Source organism: Heterocephalus glaber, unplaced genomic scaffold, assembly GCF_053883595.1.
Source record: "Heterocephalus glaber isolate CG9 unplaced genomic scaffold, H.glaber_assembly_v1.0 deba00001532, whole genome shotgun sequence".
Lineage (NCBI taxonomy): Eukaryota > Metazoa > Chordata > Mammalia > Rodentia > Bathyergidae > Heterocephalus > Heterocephalus glaber.
In genome coordinates, this window is record NW_028258330.1 from 4263848 (window position 1) to 4285094 (window position 21247).

The window sequence follows — 21247 nt, forward strand, 5'->3', positions numbered from 1 at the left end:
ATGGAGCCAACACATGAACATCTATACCAAAAGAATAAAAATTTATTGTGGCCATTACAAACATGTTTCCATGGGCCAAAGGGTTAATGATTCTCAGTACACTTACTGGATGGAAGAGAATTTGTTATTGGATTAGAGTTAAGGGTGTAAGTAGAGAAATTAAAAGGTAAAAGATGGTAGGAGTTCTTGCCACTTTAAAGTCATTTTAGAAGAAAACACGTGAGAAAATATTTGTGACCTTGTGTTTCCCAAAGATTTATTAGGGAGAACACACAAAAGGAAAAACCAAGGAAGAAAAAAGATTGATAAAATGAACAAAATGAAACCAAACCAAACCATAAAAACCTTTGTTCTTCAAGTACTGCTTAAAAAATTAAAAAGAAGGCCACATATTGGGAGAAAATAGTTGAAAATATATCTTATACATTGATTGTATTCAATATAAATAAAGAGCATTTATAATAAAATGAGGAACATAATAAACTAATTAAAATGGGAAAAATATTTGAATAGTCACTTCCTTAAGAAGATAAATGAGAAAGATGCTCATGAAGAAATATTAAGCATCATTAATCATTAAGGAAATGCAAATAAAAACCACAATGAGATACCTCTACAAGCATACTAGAATAACTAGAATTAAAAAGACTGACAATATTAAGTGTTGATGAAAAATTGGGACAACTGGAACTCTCAAAAGTTGTTAATTAGAATATGTCGCCACATTAGTAAACAGTTTGGTGGCAATAAGGTGTGATCAAATAATGTATTAAATGTTTGAATTAAAAATATTACAGTAAAAATAATTTGCCATTAGTCTCCCTCAAAATATCTCTCTCATTTCAAACACTTATCCCATCATTCTTGTCAACTTCTGAAGTGATTCTGGAAGTCCTCTTTTGTGAGTGTCATTAATTGCACTGTTGTTGCTGTCTTGATTTCCTGAATTGATTCAAAAATTTATCTTTCATGGTGATTTTTTAAATTTTAAATTTCTTTAATTGCTGATTGCCTCTTTGGCTAGCATTTGGAGGATCCTTATTTAGTCTTACAACTAACCCATTTTCTACTTTTTCACCATTTTGCTTGCAAGATATCTGCACATTTCCTCTGATGAACAATGTTCTCTTTGACACATTACCAAAATGGATCCTATTCTGTAATTACACAGGACCGATATTGGAAAGTACGAATATCTAAATGATTTTTAAAAGGTATTACTTTTCCCTTCTGTTTTCAAATTATTTGTAACAGTTTCAAAAGATACAGTCACAGCTGCCTGAAGCTTCTTCTCTCTTCTCTTCTTCTCTCATAGCATCACTTAGATCAGTGATGGCAAACCTTTTAGAGCTTTCAATGATACTAACAACCCACTATAGCACACATGCCTTAGGCCCCCTGCCACTGACCTAGATCATTTCCAACTACTGATCTTGTGGTTGGCCTTCAACATGGTGAATCTGCCTGCTGCTGATGGTGCTTTTCCAGGTAGGGTTCTTTGCTCTTCTCTTTTCCAAGTAGGATTCTCAGCTCTTTCTGATGTAAGATTTGTGCCTGGTGTCTGTGGACCATTTTGAGATATATTTCTGGGACTACCATGAATAGAGGTGAATAGTCCTGCAGAGATCTGCTTCTTTATCTCCATGTCAATTTTCTGACAACTTTGTGCCAGAGCCCTCTGCAAATCCTGCTCATCTTCATCTACATTCCTGACTCATCATTCCCTTCTTTTAGTTGTGCTAATTCTTCTCCAGTAAGTTTTGCTTGATGCATCTGTTGGTCCTTGATCATCTGCAGAAGTTGGTCAGCTTTACAATCTGGCAGATCAATCTCAACAACAAATATAGAATTACCTTCCTGCCTTAATCAAGTCAAGAAAAGTGCAAGGTATGTATCTGGTATTAATTCTAGACCTGCCAACAGAGAATTCAAATTAAACTGTTTTTTAAATTTTCTAACTGTAATTGCATATACAATTATTTATGGGGTCAATCCTGAGCCTCTGACATTCTAGACTGTTAAATAGAATTAGTTCCAAACACCAAACTTTCAAGGCATTTCTTACAACTTTACTAGAGAAAAAGTCACTGTCACTCATATGTCCAGAAGGCTGCTATAAAAATGTGTTATAGACTTTACTAGTAGCTCCTCCTGCCATTCGCATCCTTCCTTCTTCACCTAGCTGTTGTGAAATTGAGGATAATACCACAGAGCTAAAATATTCTCCTTGGAATAAATTTATTCAGGAAATGCTGAGCACAAAGTGAGCCTCCTTGTATCTAGTGGAAGATGGACTCCATCTTTATTTCAGGGTGATGCTGACTTTAAGGAAGAACCAGAAGTCTCACAGTGCCAGATCTAGTGAATAAGGTGGATGAGGACACAGTAATGTTTTTATTTGACTGAAATTGTCATAAACTTTTGAAGTGATTCAGGACATTAAGGCAACCACAAAAAGACACTCACAAAAGAGGACTTCCAGAACTGCTTCAGAAAGTACCAAGAATAATGGGATACATGTGTTCAAAGCAAGGGGGAATATTTTGAGGGGAATTAATGGCAATGTGTCTTTCAATCTAATGATTTTTAATTCAAATATTCACTGTACTTTTAAAAATAATATTCACATCCCATACTAGGTACTTACCCAAGGGAAATAAAACCTTTGCAGCCACTATTGTGAATGTTCATAGCAAGTTTAACTACAAGCCAGATGTTTGTCATCAGTGAATGGACAAGCAAACTTCACTATACCCATACAGTGGAATTCTACTCATAGTAAACAGGAATAAACTCCCCTTTTTTCAGAGTGCATTCACACAACTACATGTATGGATTTCAAAAGCATCAATGCTGCGTGAAGTGCAGTATCATCAGTAATAAAACATAGCAACATTACATACTCTGGATATGATATATAGAAAATTGCCCATCACTGTAATTTACAAACAAACTTCAAAGCATGAGAAAATAGGAGAAAAACCCAAAATGCTCTAGACCAGTGATGGTGAACTGATGGCACATGTGCTACAGAGCGCTGTTTGTTAACAATGAAAGCTCTAAAAGGTTCACTATCATTGGCCTAAACTCTTCAAAATCAACAAGGTCAAAAAATATGGAAAGACCACAGATCCATCACAGATTAGAAGCAACTAAAGAGACATACCAATGAATGCAATGTGGGATCCTGCACTGGAACAGAAAAGATTAGTGGGAAAAATAAAGTTTGGTAAGGTCTATAGATTCATTCATAGCATTGAGTCAAAGTCACTTCCTATTCTGATCATTGTACTATGGTTATGCAAGTTGTTAATATTAGGTGAAACTAGGAGAAGTGTACATGGGAATTCTCTGTACTATTCTGCAGCTTGTCCATAAATTTAAAATTATCTTAAAGTTTCTAAAATAGTGCATTTTTGGTCTGAAATTCTACCTCAATAAAGCTGGTTTAGAAAATGAGTACACGTGTGAGTCTCAAACTGACCCGGAGAGGCTGATGTTTCTTCTGGGAATGAGGGAGAGGTAAACCTGGGAATCCACATCCTTACTTCTCTCTTCCATCAGCTACCCTGGGTCATGCTTCAGTTATGTCCCTTTAGGGACATAACCTGTTGGGCATACACATCATGCACCCATACATACTCATTCTGCTTCTGACTTCACTGAAAAGGGGAAAGATTACTGCTCATAAGTATTTTTAAACTTCCATAGGATTATATTTCAAACATCCCATTCAGGTCTGGGTTTCAGAAGCCCATAATTAATAAAATGGAAATAGGCAAGGGGCTCTAGAGATGGCTGCTGAGCTGGGAGTGGAGATGACAACAGATGGAAACAGGAGCGAGCTGGCAATTGTTTAATCACTGGTATTCTAGGGGGAAAGCCCTGATTTATAGTGTTTGCCAATTTCCATGGTGAAAACACTACCGCCATGGCTGATTTTAGGCTGCCATCATCAGGACCAAGTTGGATAGGGAAGCACATACTGAGTTCTTGTGAGCCAGGCCAAACCATTGCCAGCATCCCATGGGACAGGCAGAGTTATCTTGGCTTGGGGACTGATAATTGGGAGAGAGGCTCCCAGAAATATTTGGAAGTGGAAAAGACCTCAAAAGCCTACAGGAGTCAAGACAGTACCATCATAGAAGAGCAAAGAAGATGACTAGTTTAACTTCACAAGACAGTGAGCTGCAGACTTCTGCATCATCCAGGAACCCCAGCCCTATATGAAATGATCTCAAGCACCCTGGAGGGCCTGGGGCATTGCACTGGCAGCATGTGGCCCAGGCCCACAGAGCAGTTTGACTGTGAGAAGACACAACATTTTAGGCCACCAAGAATGAAGACTTTTTTTAAGGGGATTTGAAAAGTGTGGGGAATATTCTGCTCTCATAAGCATCTGGAGACCTAATGATTGATTGCCTGTTGTTATCTTCTAATTAGACTTCTTTTTCCACAACTTTGGGTTTTGAGGTCAGAAAGGATGCAATGCACCCTTATCTGTGCAGCAAGAGAAAAAAATCCTACTCAGAGGAGGAATTACAGGAAGTGAATCGTGAGAATCTCTGCCAAAGGCAGGTGTCATAAACCTGCTGTAGAAGTGACAAATCTGAGTCGTTTGAGCTGCCAAGCTGAAACTGCTTTTTGTTCCTTCCCCTTCTTTTCTTTTTAAACACATTGGCCACTACAGCAACATTTTTATGCTCCAGCTAAAAACAATGCCTCCTTCTTAATTCAACATCATTATTTAGGGTTTTGCCAGAAAAAAAGCCCACACTTATTAAATGACTTAACTCAATGGTGAAAATCTTCAGCTGATTGAATTCTCCACTAGTTTGGATGATTGGGTAGGGGAGAGGACAATTTAATAAGACAGGCTGATAATTAACATCATGAACAATTTTCCCACTAGAACACTTTGTTAGCAAGAAGGAGTTTTATTTTGTATTTTTCATATGCCTAAAGTACACTGGGAAGAATACAAACAGTAGGCAACTTTTATTTTTCTTTCCTAGTGCTGGGGTCAAACCCAGGGCTTTGTGCATGTGGAGCAAGTCCTCTAACATGAAGCTACATCCCTAGCCCAACAAGCAAAATTGAATGTCCACAGTGCTATGGACTGTATATCTCTTTTCCTCCCTAATTCATATGTTACCACTGTGATGATGCCAGGAGATGAGGCCTTTGGGGGTGATTACATCATAAGGAAGGATTTCTCAAGAATGGGATTAGTGAGGAAAAGGGCAGGAAGCAGGAAACAATAGCAATTTGAGTATTGTGGCTAGAAAAGAGTTCAGGCATGTGGGGTATTATGGTAGAAGGAATCTGAGTCTAGGGTCACTGGAGCAGGGATCAAGAGAAGGCTGGTGCACAGTTTTTAATCCCAACACAGACTCTGAGCTCCCAACCCTCTCAGCTCTGCTTGGAGGCATCCAGAGTATATGTAGCAGTGTGAAGACACTGGCTAGGCACATACCCAAGGGCATGCCTTGGTGAACTGTGGGGCTTTGGGCAGGTGTACCTCCAATGGCATGGTTTGGCCATGGTCCAGACCTGTCCATGGACTGTGTGAGAGAGATTTGGTGAACATCCCAGGTTTCTCCAGCATCCTCATTCCCAGGTACAGAAAAGATTGAGATGGTGGGTGTATATTCATCCCATCACTGATGGAGCTGCCTGTGTATTCATCTACAACACAGAGGGGTGGAGCTTAGCCTCCAGAAGACCCTAAACAGCTTCTTGTACTTAGGCAGAGGTGGATAAAGAGAACTCTGGATTATTAAAAAATGATTTTTCATACCTCCACTTTTATCAGACAGTGATTGACACTAGAATCTGGGAGAAATAATAGTCTCCATTATAAAGCTCACAATAAGAAGGAATACTGGACTTTGTTTCTTTTTCTTGTTGAGTGTCAGGGGGGCTTTCTGGCTTTTCCCTGTCATACCTTCTCCCTCTCAAATCTCCCCTTCCTCTTTTCATTCTTCCGTCCCTCTTTCTTTTTTTGTATGTAAATATTATCATTAAAACTTGATTCCTTTTTTCTTTTTGTTTTCTAGCATATCCTACATTTTTACTCTTCCTTTCTTTTCTTGGGTTGGTAAAATAGTAGTGAATATCTTGAACAAATTTTAAACTACTTGTTGATATATAGTTGGTTCTTTAGATGTTGATATTACTGGTAGTTATTCTCTCTCAACCTTTGAAAGTTGAATTGAGTGGGTGCTTTCATGGTGAGAAACAGCCAAGGGCACATCACAAAGAGAAAGCCACTTACTGAAAAGATCTCAATACAATATTGACAGAAATATTCATCCCCAATGAGCTGCAATCTTCCACACAAATTAAAAGAATCATGAGAAAATAAAGCACCAAGATGCCTCCAAATATTCACAGCTCCCCAAAAACAGATCTCACATATATTGAAATGGATGAAAGTCTAGACAAAGAATTTAAACAACTGATTGTTAAAATGATCAATGAGCTCAAAGAAGATAAAAATAAACAGCTGAATAAATTATGGAAGATAATACAGAATATGAGCAGTTCAGTAAAGAGAAGGGAGTTCTGAAACAGAACCAAACAGCAATCCTGGAAATGAAATCCTCAATTCATCAAATAAAATCTTAATTGAAAGCTTCAGCAGTAAGCAAGATAAATCAGAAGAAATAATATCAGGGCTTAAAGACAAGGTAGATAAACTAGAGCATTCATACAGTAATACATAAAAAAGAAGTAATGAAAACATCCACGAGCTCTTCTACAATTCCAAAAGAACAAATTTAAGACTTACTGGTTTCAAGGAGTAAATAAGGCAGTGTAAAGACAAGATAATGGTATGGAAAACCCATTCACCAAAAGTATAGTAGAAAATTCCCAAAATGTAGGGAATGAGATGGATATTCAGGAATTGAATGTATTTAGAAGCCCAAAGAGACATGACAAGAAAGGCACATTTCCACAACATGTCATAATCAAACTTCAAGAAATGAGAACAAAAAGGATTAAAAGTAGTTGCAGAGAAATATCACATCACTTACAATGGCAAACTCATCAGATTGTTGGCAGATTTATCAGCAGAAACTCCTAAAGCCAGAAGGGCTTGGAATGATGTACTGAAATTTCAATCTGTAAAAACACAATTGCCAATGTAGATGATTATATCCCACAACTATTATTCAAAATTGAAGAATGAATAAAGAACTTCCCAGTTAAGTATAAAGAAATTAATTGGAGGCTTCTGGGTCTATGCGCCACACACTCCCAATACAGAGGAAGAGAATTCCAAGCCAATGTAACACTGCTCCCACACAGGAGGTGACTCATGTGGATGCCAGGAGCAGCCCCCCCGCCCCTCAACCCCCCGTCAAAATGAGAAGACACATAAACGAGCCTTAAAACCAGACTTTCAGATAACCTACAGCAACTCCAAAGGGAAAAGAGATGGAACACTCTGATGCTCAACCACCTGGACTCCCTGAACTGGCAATAAAACAGGATCTGGAAAAAAAGAAATCAGAAATAATTTCTCAGATAACAGCAGAGATTGTGCCCATAGGGCAAGACATCATTAATAAATCTAGAGAGGAGCTGAGGAACATGATGGAATCTCAACATAAGAAACAAATGGAATCTGTAAAACAGATGCAAACAGATTTCCAAGAGATTAAAAACTCCACTGAAAGTCTACACAGCAGAATGAGCCAACATGAGGAGAGAATTTCAGATATAGACGATAAGATTGCAATTAGTGACCAGGAAAAGAGAAATTGCTTTAAAATTTTAATGGACCATGAGAAAATAATGCAGGAGCTGCTAGATGATGCAAAGAAGACTAACATAAGACTGATGGGAGTCAATGAAGAAACAGGAGAGGGTGCAGGTGACACACAAAAAAACTGTTCACAGAAGTAATGGCACAAAATCTCCAAAGCAAGGGAAAAGAACTTGACATACAGATGAGTGAGGCATATAGGACTCCAACTAGCCTTGATCAACAAAAATCTACACATAGGCATATAATTGTTAAGATTCCAGAAACCCAACAGAAGAATAAAGTTACACAAGCACTTAGAGAAAAGAAACAAATCCTATACAAAGGAAAGCCCATCAGAATCACAGCAGACTTCTCAATGCAAACCCTCAAGGCAAGAAGAACTTGGAGTGATGTATTCCACACCCTAAAGGAAAACAGCCTCCAACCCAGATTGATGTACCCTGCAAAACTATCTTTCAAAATTGATGGGGAAATAAGATACTTTCATGACATAGAGCACTTTAGGAACTTTATGAATACCAAACCAGCACTCCAAAACATTTTAGACAATATCCTAGGAAAAGACGAGGATCACAACCCCAACCAAGCAGAATGAATCCATCAGGTACAATAAGAAATTAAACACAAATGGGGAGAATCCATCAAAAAGAAAAAGTCATGACAATGATAAGTCAATATGAACCAGTTATAACCATTAATGTTAATGGTCTCTATTCAACAATCAAAAGAAATAGACTGACAGAATGGATCAAGAAGAAAGATCCAATAATATGCTACATAGAAGAAATACACTTAATTCAAAAAGAAACTCATAGACTGAAAGTTAAAGGATGGAAAGCAATATTCTATGCAACAGGAACCTGAAAAAAAGTAGGAGTAGCTATCCTCTTTGCAGATCAAGTAGATTTCAAACCAACACTGATTAAGGGAGACAAAGAAGGACACTACATCATTGCAAAGGGAGCAATCCAAGGGGAAGAGATGACAATCATAAATATCTATGCACAAAACACTAGTGCACCTGACTATATAAAACAAATACTAACAGACATGAAAAATCACGTAAGAACTAATACAATAGTAGTGGGGAACCTCAATATCCCACTGTCACAAATAGATCAACTAGACAGAAAACAAGCAACAAAATACTAGAACTCAATCGAACTCTTGAACAAATGAATTTAACAGACATTTATAGAATGTTGCACCCCACCAAAGCAGAATACAGATTCTTTTCAGCTGCACATGGATCGTTCTCCAAAATAGACCACATACTCACTCATAGAACATGTTTAAGTAAGTGCAAAGGAATTGAAGCTATCCCCTGTATATTATCAGGCCATAGTGCGATGAAATTGGACATCAACAGCAAAGGAAACTGGAAAAATTTCACAAACACAAGGAAAATGAACAACACACTTCTGAATAACCAATGGGTCACAGAGGAAATTAAAGAAGAAATCAAACAGTTCCTTCAATTAAATGACAATGACAAAACAACATATCGGAATCTATGGGACACAATGAAAGCAGTCTTACGAGGGAAATTCATAGCAGTGATTACACATATTAGGAAAACAGAACGAGCCCAATTAAACAACCTGATGCTGAACCTCAAGCTTCTAGACAAAGAAGAGCAAGACAAACTCAAAGCTCATACAAGGGAGGAAATTATAAAGATCAGAGCAGAAGTCAATGCATTGGAGACTAAAAGAATGATAAAAAAATTAATGAAGCCAAGAGTTGGTTCTTCAAAAGAATAAACAAAATTGACAAACCCTTAGCCAACCTTATCAGAAAAAGGAAAGAAAAGGACCAAATCCATGCTATTAGGAATGAAAAGAGTGAAATTACAATGGACCCAGCCAAAATCCAGAGGATCATCAATACCTACTTTGAGAAACTATATGCCAATAAGATGGAAAGCACAGAAGAAATGGACAGATTCCTAGATATGTATGAATTACCAAAGTTGAACAAAGAAGACCTAAAATTTCTAAACAACCCAATATCAATCAAGGAAATTAAAAACATTATTAAAATCTTATCAACTAAGAGAAGCCCCAGTCCTGACAGCTTCACTGCTGAATTCTACAAGATATTTAGAGAGGAACTACTGCTACTACTGTTGAAACTCTTCAATAAAATTGAAAGGGAAGCAATACTCCCAAATTCATGCCTGGAAGCAAGCAGCACCTTGATCCTCAAAGCAGAGAAAGATCCAAGTGAAAAAGAGAACTATAGGCCAATCTCACTAATGAACATAGATGCAAACATTCTCAATAAGATCCTGGCAAACAGAATGCAGAAGATCATCAAGAAGATCATACACCCTGATCAAGTGGGATGCATCCCAGGGATGCAGGGATGGTTCAACATATGCAAATCAATAAATGTAATATAATATATCAATAGAGACAGGAACAAAAACCATATGATCATCTCCATAGATGCAGAAAAAGCATTTGACAATATCCAACATGCATTTATGATAAAAACCCTACAAAAAACTGGAATAGGTGGTCTCTACCTCAATCTGATAAAAGCCATCTATGAAAAACCAACAGCCAATATCATACTAAATGGTCAAAAACTGAAAGCCTTCACACTCAAATCAGGAACAAGACAAGGATGTCCACTATCACCACTCCTGTTCAATACAGCTTTGGTAACATTAGCCACAGCAATTAGAAAAGAGAAAGAAATAAAAGGAGTAAAGATAGAAAATGAAGAAGTCAAACTGTCATTATTTGCAGATGACATGATACTCTATATAGAAGACCCCAAGAACTCCACCAAAAGTCTTCTAGGCTTAATAACCAAATTCAGTAAAGTAGCTGGATACAAGGTCAACACAAAAATCAATAGCTTTTCTGTACACAAACAACAGACTCACTGAGCGAGAAATGAGGCAAACAATTCCTTTCACAATAGCATCCAATAAACTGAAATACCCAGGGATAACTTCACAAAAGAAATCGAAGACCTCTTCTCTGAAAACTATAGCACTTTGAAAAGAGAGATTGAAGATGATGTCAGAAAATGCAAAGACATCCCCTGCTCCTGGGTAGGAAGGATCAACATAGTGAACATGGCCATACTTCCAAAACTACTGTATAGATTCAATGCAATCCCAATTGAAATCTCAGCAACATACTTCAAGGACCTTGAGAAAATAATCCAAAAATTCATTTGGAACAAGAAGAGACCCAGAATAGCAAAAGCAATTCTAGGTAGCAAAGACATGGGAGGGGGTGTCTCAACTCCCACCTTGAAACTATACTACAAAGCTACTGTGATAAAAAACAGCATGGCACTGAAAAAGAAACAGACCTGAAGAACAGGGGAACAGATTAGAAGATGCAGAAGCAACTCCAGAGACACTCAGCCACCTCACCTTTGACAAAGGAGCCAAACACCCTCACTGGAGGAAAGATAGCCTCTTTAATAAATGGTGCTGGAAGAATTGGGTTTCAGGTTGCCAAAGATTAAAACTAGACCGATATCTCTCACCATGCACTAAACTAAAATCAAAATGGATTAAAGATCTAAATATTAAAACAGAAATGCTGAACTGGCTGGAACAGAGGTTAGGCAGAACTCTTGAAGACCCTGGTGTAGGAAAAGATTTTATGAACAAAACCTCAGTTGCCCATGAACTAGCACAAACAATCAGCAAGTGGGATATCTTCTTTTTAAAGACCTGCTCCACAGCAAGAGAAACCACCAACAGTGTGAAGAGACAACCCACATTTTCACCTGCTGTTCCTCAGACAAAGGTCTACTATCTCAAATCTATAAAGAACTTAAAAAAATCAGACCTCCCAAATTTAAAGACCCAATCCAAAAATGGGCATCTGAAATGGACTTTTCTCAGCTAAAGAAGTAGAAAAAGCAAATAAACATATGATAAAATGTTCAACATCACTTGTCATTTGAGAGATGCAAATGAAAACAATGCTGAGATTCTACTTCACCCCAGAAAGAATGGCTGCTATCAGGAAATCAACCAATAACAAATGCTGGCAGGGCTGTGGGGAAAGAGGAGCCCTGCTCCACTGCTGGTGGGAGTGTAGACTGGTGCAACCACTGTGGAAATCAGTATGGAGATACCTCAAAGAACTAGGACTAGAAGCCCTATTTGACCCAGTTCTTCCCTTGCTGGGTATCTTCCCCAAAGAATTAAAAGAATCATAGCACAGTGATATATGTGCACCCATGTACATAGCAGCACAATTTGTAATAGCTAAAACTTGGAAGTAGCCCAATTCCCCACCAACTGAAGACTGCATAAAGAAAATGTGGTTTTTTAAATAAAATGGAGTACTACTCAGCCATAAAAAATGAGAAATCAGAGACATTTATAATTAAATGGATGCACATTGAGGCGATACCCTTAAGTAAAATAAATAGGACACACACATGTATATGCTGAATAATTTCTCTAGTGTGAGAAGCTGAAAGTGTAAATAAGGACTAAAAGTATAATAGATAACGTGAAATAGGAAGAAGAGGGGCAAATTGGAAGGGGAAGTGTGAGGATTAGGGGAAAGGAAAGAAGGGAATGGAATTAATATGAGAAAATGAAAACAAAGTCTTTGTAAACAGGGAGGGATGGAGGGGTTGAAGGGAGGGCAGGGGAAAGGGAAAAAATAAGAAGCAGGAGAGATTATGTAAAGGTGCAAATTTCCAATGATGAATGTTATTATATTGTATACCTAAAATGTACCAATAAAATAAATTTTTTTTAAAAAAAGAGAAATCCATGGCCACTATGATAACATTGTAGTAGGTACTTAAAATCCTACACATGGCAGAAGAGATAGTTACAACCACAAGGACAAGATAAAGAACATATTTCACTGGTAGATGAAAGAATAAAAAAGAAGAATGAATCAAACACTAGAAAAACAACAAAACAGTAGGAATTAGAACATACTTTTTAATAATAACACTTAATATAAATGCTTTTAACTCTGCAGATAAAAGACATACTGACAGATTGGATCAAAAACCAAGACCCCACTATATGTTGCCTGTAAGAAACACATCACACCTGCAAAGACATAGACTGAAAGTGAAAGGCTGGAAAATGATACTCCAAGCACCTGGATTCCAAACCAACCAATAATATTTATATTTATATATGATAAAGTAGACTTAAGCTAGAATTAGTCAGGCAAGGCAAGACAAAGAGGGCCACTGCTATAAATATTGCTTAAGGCAAAAATTTACCAAGAAGCGATAACAATTATAAATATATATGCACTGAATATCAGTGCACCAAATTTTATAAAAGAAATACTACTTGATCCCAACACAATCATAATGAGTGACTTCAATGCTTCACTCTTACAAATGGACAGGCCAACTAGACTGACAATGAACAAAGAATCAGAGTTAAATTGTATGATAGATCAAATGGACTTAATGGATATCTACAGACTGTTCAACTAACAGTAGCAGAATATGCTTTCTTTTCGGAAGCCCATACAACTTTCTCTAAAACAGACTACATTTTTGGTCATAAAGCAATTCTTAATAAATACAAGAAATTGAAACAATCAGATCAGAATTGAATAAAGCTAGAAACCAACAGCAAAGGAAACCACAGACACTCCATAAACATATGGAGATTAAGTAATACACTTTTGAATGATCAGTAGGTTACTGAAGATATTAAAGGAGATATTAAAAAGTTCCTAGAATCAAACAATGATTGAAACACAACATATTAGAACTTCCAGGGAACAATGAAAGCAGTTCTAGAAAGGAAACTTATATCTACAGTGTTTATACCAGAGAAACAGAAATTCCAAATAACCTAATGATGCATCTCAAGATCTTAGAAACAGAAGAATAAACCAAACCTAAATTCAGTATAGGAAAAAAATAAAACACAAACCAAGTATGGTCCCAGAACTCAGAAGGCTGAGGCAGGAGAACTGTCTTAAATTTGAGGCCAGTCTGGGTGACATAATGAGTTCAAAATCAGCTTGTACTACAAAGTGAGACCCTTTTTCAAAACTAAATGAAAGAAAGAAAGAAAGAAGCAATAATAAGGCTCAGAGAAGAAAGAAGTTAATGAAATGGAGACTAAAAGAACAATAGAAAGGATCAATGAACCAAAGAGACAGTTATTTGAAAACATAAACAAAATTGATAAACTCTTAGCCAAACTTACCAAAAGAAAGAAAGAAAAGATTTAAATGAATCAAACTAGAAGTAAAAAGGCCAAATTATAACAGACACCACTGAAATCCAGAAGATTATTAGAAACTATTTTGGAAACTTATATTTCAATAAATTGGGAAAGTCTAGAAGATATGGATAAATTCCTAAAGACATACAACTTACCAAAATTGAACCAAAAATATATAAAAAGTCTAAATTGATCAGTAATAAGCAATGAGACTGAAATAGTGATAAAAACTCTCCCAACCAAGAAAAGGCCAGGAACTGATGAATTTACTACTAAATTTTGGTAGACATTTAAAGAACTAACACCAATGCTCTTCAAACTTGTCCATGAAATAGAAAGGAAAACAATGTTCCAAATTCTATGAAGGCATCATTACCCTTATATGAAAATCAAATAAAGACTCGACAAAGAAAGAAACTGCAGACCAAAAACCTTGATGAATGCAGATGCAAAAAACTTCAATAAGATTCTTGCAAAACACAATTCAGCAACACATTATAAAGATCATACACCATGACCAAATTGGTTTCATCCGTGGGATGCAAGGATGTTTCAACATACATAAATGAGTAAATGTAATATTCCACATAAATAGAATCAAGTACAGTATAAAAAACCATACTACCATTTTAATAGATGAAGAAAAAACCTTAAACAAAATTCAACATCCCTTTATGGTAAAAACCCTGATGAAAATAGGTATAGAATAATCTTTCCTCAAACTAAGAAAAGCCATATATGACAGACCTATAGAAAATATCATATCAAATGGGGAGGGGGAATGAAAACATTTCTTCTAAAATCAGAATTGAGACAAGGGTAGCTACTTTCACCCTATTCTTCAATATAGTATTTGGACTTTAAGTCAAGGCAATTAGTTAAGAGAAACAAATAAAAGTGTTACAAATTATCCCTATTTTCAGACAATATGATGTTTTTTTACACAGAAGACCTAAAAACCTCACACATCTAATAAATTCAACAAAGTTTCAAGATACAAAATCAACAGACAAAAATGAATATATTTTCTGAAAATCAATAATGAACCTGCTGGGGAAAAAATCAGGAAACAACTCCATTCACAATTATTTTAAAAATACCTGTGAATCAACCTAACTGAGAAGGTGGAAGATCTCTCAGTGAAAATTAAAGAACACTGAAGAAAGAAATTGAAGAAGACAGAAAAAGAAAAGACCTTCTTTGTTCATGGATTGGTAGAACTAATATTGTTAATGGTCATATTACCAAAAGTGACTACACATTCAATGTGATCCCTATTTCCAACAATAGTCTTCACAGAACTAGAAAAAATAATCTTAAAATTCATATGGAAGCACAAAAGATCTAGAAGAGCCAAAGCATTCCTGAGGAAAAAGAGCAAAGCTGGAGGCATCACAATCCCAGATTTGAAATTATACTACAAAACCACAGTGACAATAACAATATAGCACTGGCACAAAAATAGACATGTACGCCAAGGGAATGGAAGATCCAGAAACAAACCAAGTGCATATACCCCCTGATTTCTGACAAAGGCCAAAAACACCCCAGAGAAGAGGCAGCCTTTTTAACAAATGGTGCTGAGAAAACTGAATATTCATATGCAGAAGACTGAAATGAGATTCATATCTTTCCCCTTCTACTAAAATCAAATAAAAATGGATCAAAGACCTAGACCTAATACAAGAAGCTTTGAAACCACTAGAAACAAACATAAGGCAAAAGACAGGCACAGGCAAAGACTTTCTGAACAGGACTACAACAGCACAGGACGTAATATCAAGAATCAATAAATCGGACAATGTCAAATTAAAAGGTTTCTGCAATAAGCAAAAGAAACAACAGAATCAGGCTGGGGATTTAGCTCAGTGGTTCCGCTGCCTGCCTTGCAAGTGCAAAGTCCCAAGTTTGATGCCTGGTACCAACAAAACAGAATGAAGAGGCAACCCCCAGAATGGGAGCTAGGTACTCTGCTGATAGAATATTAATATCTAGAATATATCAAAAACACTTAATACCAACCCCCCCATAACCCAATCAATAAGTGGGCAAATTAACTAATCAGAGACTTCTCATAGGAAGAATGGCCAAAAAAATATGAAAAAATGTTCAACATTCTTAGGCACTAGGAAAATGCAAATTGAAACTACATTGAGATTTCATCTCACTCCAGTCAGAAAAGATATCATCAAGAACACAAAAAACAATGACTGCTGCTGAGGATGCAGGGAAAAATGGAACCCACCTATACCGTTGGTGGGAACGTAAACTAATACAACCAGAATGAAGATTTCTCAAAAAACTAAAAATAGAAATACCATTTATTTGATACAGCTATACCACACCTTGCAATATTCCCCAATACATTACAGACAGCATACTACAGTGGCACATGCATACCCATGTTTATAGCTAGGCTGTAAAACAATCTAAATGTTCACCAATAGATGAATGGATAAAGAAAATGTGGTATATGTACACAACAGAATATTACTCAGCTATAAAGAAAAACAAAATCATGTCACTTTCAGTAAAATGAATGGAACTGAAGACCATCTTGCTAAGCAAAATAAACCACTGTCAGAAAAGTAAATATCACATGTTCTCTTTCATTTAAGCACCACTCCCTCACTCACTCAATCAGTCAATGAGAGATGACAGGAAACTAGAAGGTAGACTTTTAGAGATGGGGAAATCAATTGGGGAGGGGAGCAGTTTAGGGAAGGGGGATATGGGGATGAAAATAATCAAAATACATATGTTATATGCGTGTACCAATAACCCAAAATGAATATCATTATTCAGTAATATACACCAATGAAAACAACCATTATACAGAGGAACTTCAAGTTAATGACTGGCCTGACATATGAACAACTTGGGTTAATTAGGTTAATGGAAGATTCATCTGCCTCTCATTATCTATAGCATGTACCTAGATAAACATTCAGATCTCAGCTGTATTGACTTACAATCAACTGGAGTTACAACCAGCCCTTGGGAACTGATTGAGTTTGTAAGTCAAGGGTCCACTGTACCAGATGAGATGTTGTTAAAATATGCCATATATATTACTGTTGAACATAATAGCATACTATTCTCTTTGGAGTATCCCCATTAACGCCATAAATTGTTCAAACTCCTGTATTGTAAATTAGTGGGGCTGTATCAGTTGAGGATCTGGGTGTAGGTTCAAGTTAGTTCAATGAAAATAATTATCTGCTCTACACTAAAAATAGATAATTAAAATACAAATAATAACTGATCAATGAACTCAAGGACCTTAGATTTCATTATCATTTCAGCCAGAGGCTTGATAATCCTCTACTTGTTTTTCTTCTTTTTACTTTTATTTTAGTAAAATATCACCTATGCAGAACTAGCTCAACAACGAAGGCTCTATTCCTTAGGTATGTTTTGTGAACCTATGTGATCCCAATTGTTTGGAGAAAGCCTGTTAAGTTCTGAGAAGACTTGCAATAGAGGGGCTAGCTTGAACCAAGTGGGTTCTCAGTAAAATTCTGACAGTTGAACAAAGAAGAAGGAGGAGGAGGAGGAGGAAGAGAAGGAGGAGGAGGGAAGGAGAGGAAGTAGGAAGAGGAGGAAGAGGGAAAAGAAGAAGAGGAGGAGGAGGAAGAGGAAGAGGAGGAGAAGAGGAGGAGGAGGAGGAGGAAGAAGAAGAAGAAGGAGAAGAAGGAGAAGAAGAAGGAGAAGAGGAAGAAGAAGGAGAAGGAGAAGGAGAAGGAGAAGAAGGAGAAGGAGAAGGAGAAGGAGAAGGAGAAGAAAAAGATCATTAGTGTCCTTAAACAAGGCCCTAGAGACCTGCCTTGCCCCCTCCACCATGAAAGGACACATCTGGAAGCCAGTATCTGAACCAGAAAGCCCTCACCAGACACCAAATCTGCTGATACACTGATCCAGATTTATGTAAGATATACATTTCTGTCAATTATAAGCAACCAATCTAATCTATTTTATTATAGCAACCTGGACAGACTAAGACATATGGCAAGTCCTTTTGCAATCATTGTAAGTAGTACAGTTTCCTTAATGTTGCTTCTTGAAATCCTTGGTATGGTATATTTGTCATGCAGAGGACAGAGGTCCTTTAAAACTCAGAGAAATTCATAAAGCCCTCCAGTCATCTGATTTGGGGGCTTTCTTTTCCCCTGGAACAAATAAGAGACCTGGTTTTATGATGCTCTATGCTGTAGTAATAATAGTCATTTTATAGATGAGAAACTGAGCTCCATTGAAGAGGGACTTGATTTTCCCAGGGGATGGAGCAGGTTACCTGTGCTGTACAATAAAAGCAAGTCTCCTTACATCTCTTTAGACCACTGGTTTTTATAATTCTGCATAATTAGGAGAATTTTATAATTCTGCTTAGAGTAATTTGGTTAGCCGTGCAACTATTTTTCTTTCCCACTGTTGAAATTAACTAATGGAAGGAGAACTATGGAACAGATTGGAAATGGATGATGGGATTCCTCATCCACCAGTATTCCTGGGATTTGATTTTGTTTATTTAAGAAATGTCAAATCACCTCCAGGGGCCTCTAAAGTAATGTGCTTTTGTGGTCATCACTAAGCCTCACCAGGATCCTGGGATGATTGTTGTTTCTTAGAAGCCTTGAGCATGTGCCCCTTGGCATGTGCCCACCATGCTGCATTCCTCCTGATTGTGATCTGTAGATCTTAGTAAGTTTGCCTCCTTCCTCTGAGGAAGCAGCATGCTGCAGGTGTAGGGTACCACACAATCCTTTTCTTGCTTGTAGAAACTGACATCTGAGATAGTCAGGCCCATGAGAATCACAGGGCAAGGGTTGTGGCAAAAAAAGATCTTTAGAAATGTTTAACCTTCCAAGAAAAAGTGAACAGAAGCAGCTGCAATCATAAACGGGGAAGCCATGGTTTCTGTTGTCAAAAAAGTAATGGCAAGGATGTCCTACGTGAGAGAAAATGGGAACATGCCTCTGACTTTTGAAACTTCTTAGAAGATCACTGTGAGGAGCAGCTGGACTCTGAAGACCTGGACAATTTAGTACTGAAGACAAGTCACATGCATCAGTAAGAGGTTTTGATGGTCTCCCCCTTACCAGGCAGGAGGTAGACAGCAACATGGCGGGGTGAGTTTAACCCACACACACCAAGAGGAGCAGGGCTGTCCTGGAGATGTGAGGATGTGGACAAAGAGGTGTTCATATCTCTTCCCCTGTCTTGGAGGCAGAGGCTTAGAAGAACCAGCTCACTGTCTATTCCTGGATGAAGCCAGAGAAGAAATGGGATGAGCCTGATTGGCTCTTCTGAGGGACGATTTATCCAGGAATGCACTAACAATAAGATTCAAAAAGGGGGAAAATGTTTCTCTAAAGGTAGATCCTGAAGGAAAGTGAAATCTCTGAGGTGAAAGGTAACTATATTGAAAATGGTTTCCAGGCAAATAAAAGCACAAGCAGCAAAGAAGTGAGTCACTTCTTGCACAATCAACAAAAGCCAACTTTTCAAGGTTTTGCTTTTATTTATCTATTTTTCACATGTTTTGGCCTTGGAGAGATTTTTATATATTTTGAGCCCAGAAAGGATCTGACAGCTGAGATCAGCCTTTTTTGTCCCCCAGGAAATGAGGGGAAGTAGTGTAAAGGTAATGAAGGAGCCTTTTGAAATTGATCCTAGGACTCCCAGAGGAGGAGAATGGAGGGTGTATCCCCAGGGTGGGCAATAGGAGTACGTTAGTCCCCAGGGGCCAGAGGAGCACAGTTTTTCCAGGGAGCACAGTGCCCTCCATGTATTCTCCAGAGGAGCCTGGGAGAAAATCACACATAAAGGACAACAAAAGGCTCATAGCATCTTATGGCAATTCCAATAAGGAATCTATGCTTCTATGCCCATCAGGAAGGCAACAGAAAGGCATTCAGCCATGGCATGGGGAAGAGGAGGGGAGAATTGATTTTAAAATAATATCACTTCCTCTTAAGCTTGGAGATTTTAATATACTTTTTGATGATCTCTTTAGTCTCTTGAATTCTCCCTTTCAAAGAGTCTTGCTGTCTGTCCTACCTCAGGCCCTCACCTCCATAGTCACCCCATAGTAGTCTGTGTCATTACTGGTATCTACTGTCCCCTCTTCATTCTCAGACTGATCCATTCCATCCTGAACCCTACACCCTGCTTTCCTGGACTATCTCTCCTAAAGTCCTGACTTCAGTAATGCCTTCAATCTGAAATAGAGCCTCCATTTTGAAAACCAAGATAGGAGGACCATCCATGTCGAACCTTCCAAAGGAGAAGCTTTGCTAAGTGGAAGGATGGAGGGACTGGCCTCATCCATGAAGATGAAAAGCACTGCATTAGCCCCCAATGAACTTCTCTGAATTCCCCTCCTGGAGAAGGACAGGCACCTTTGAGCTCCAAGCACCATTCCTTGGGTTTTCTGTTCCTGGCACCAAACACAACTCTCAAAGTGCAGAGTTTATTTGTTTGCCTTCTGGCCTCCTTTCTCCTCCCCACTCTCATTTTCTCTCAGACCTTACTGCTCACTGGGTCTACTTTACCTTCCACTCTCACCCTAAGCCTCATCTGCTCTTAATTACGGCCTCTCTTTAATGTTTTTCAGTATGGTTCCTTAATTGGTCACGGCTTTAAAGATACTTCCTCCCTCAAATAGACTCAGGGATGACTTTTCTACACCATACAATACAGTACAAGAGACTATTTAGCAAGAGAGAGAAGGACAGGGGTTAAATCTTAATCAAAGTCAAAAGGAAATTGTATTGGCCAAGAACCTAATTTCATTATGACATCATCCTAGTGTTTAAATGAAATTCAAATAAAAAGTAGGAATCCATTTTCCTTCTACACATATACACATTCACGTATGCATACACACACCCAAACATCATCTTTCTCTAATTGTGATTATGTTGTTCTACATAAGTCAAAAGCTAAGATTCTTTTTTTTCAAAACTTCTGGTTGAATATTAGCCTTATTCTATGCACTAAAGAAAATCTTCCAAAACTACTGCCTGCTGCCCTTTCAGCAGTCTCCCTTTACCTCCTTGGAGAAAAGTGTCAAGTTCTATAGGACACAACACAATTTAGCTCAAGGATACTATGTGTGTTCTGTGTTCCCAGTCAACACATGAGTAGGACAAATGTCCCCCTCCCCCAGTTTTTTAAAATCTGTTGTCTTTTTAAAGAACAACAAAAAAAAATACATACAGTAGAAAATATGAGTAGGAAAACGGAGGAAATTGCTGTATTTCATG

The 21247-nt window shown here is 37.6% G+C and overlaps 1 protein-coding gene and 1 pseudogene across 3 annotated transcripts in view; both read right to left on the reverse strand.

The window, feature by feature from the left end:
• Slc24a3 (solute carrier family 24 member 3) overlaps positions 1-21247 on the reverse strand; it is a 487613-nt gene that overhangs the window by 139444 nt on the left and 326922 nt on the right. The window lies entirely within an intron of this gene.
• Positions 1447-14017, reverse strand: LOC106009032 (ataxin-3 pseudogene; annotated as a pseudogene).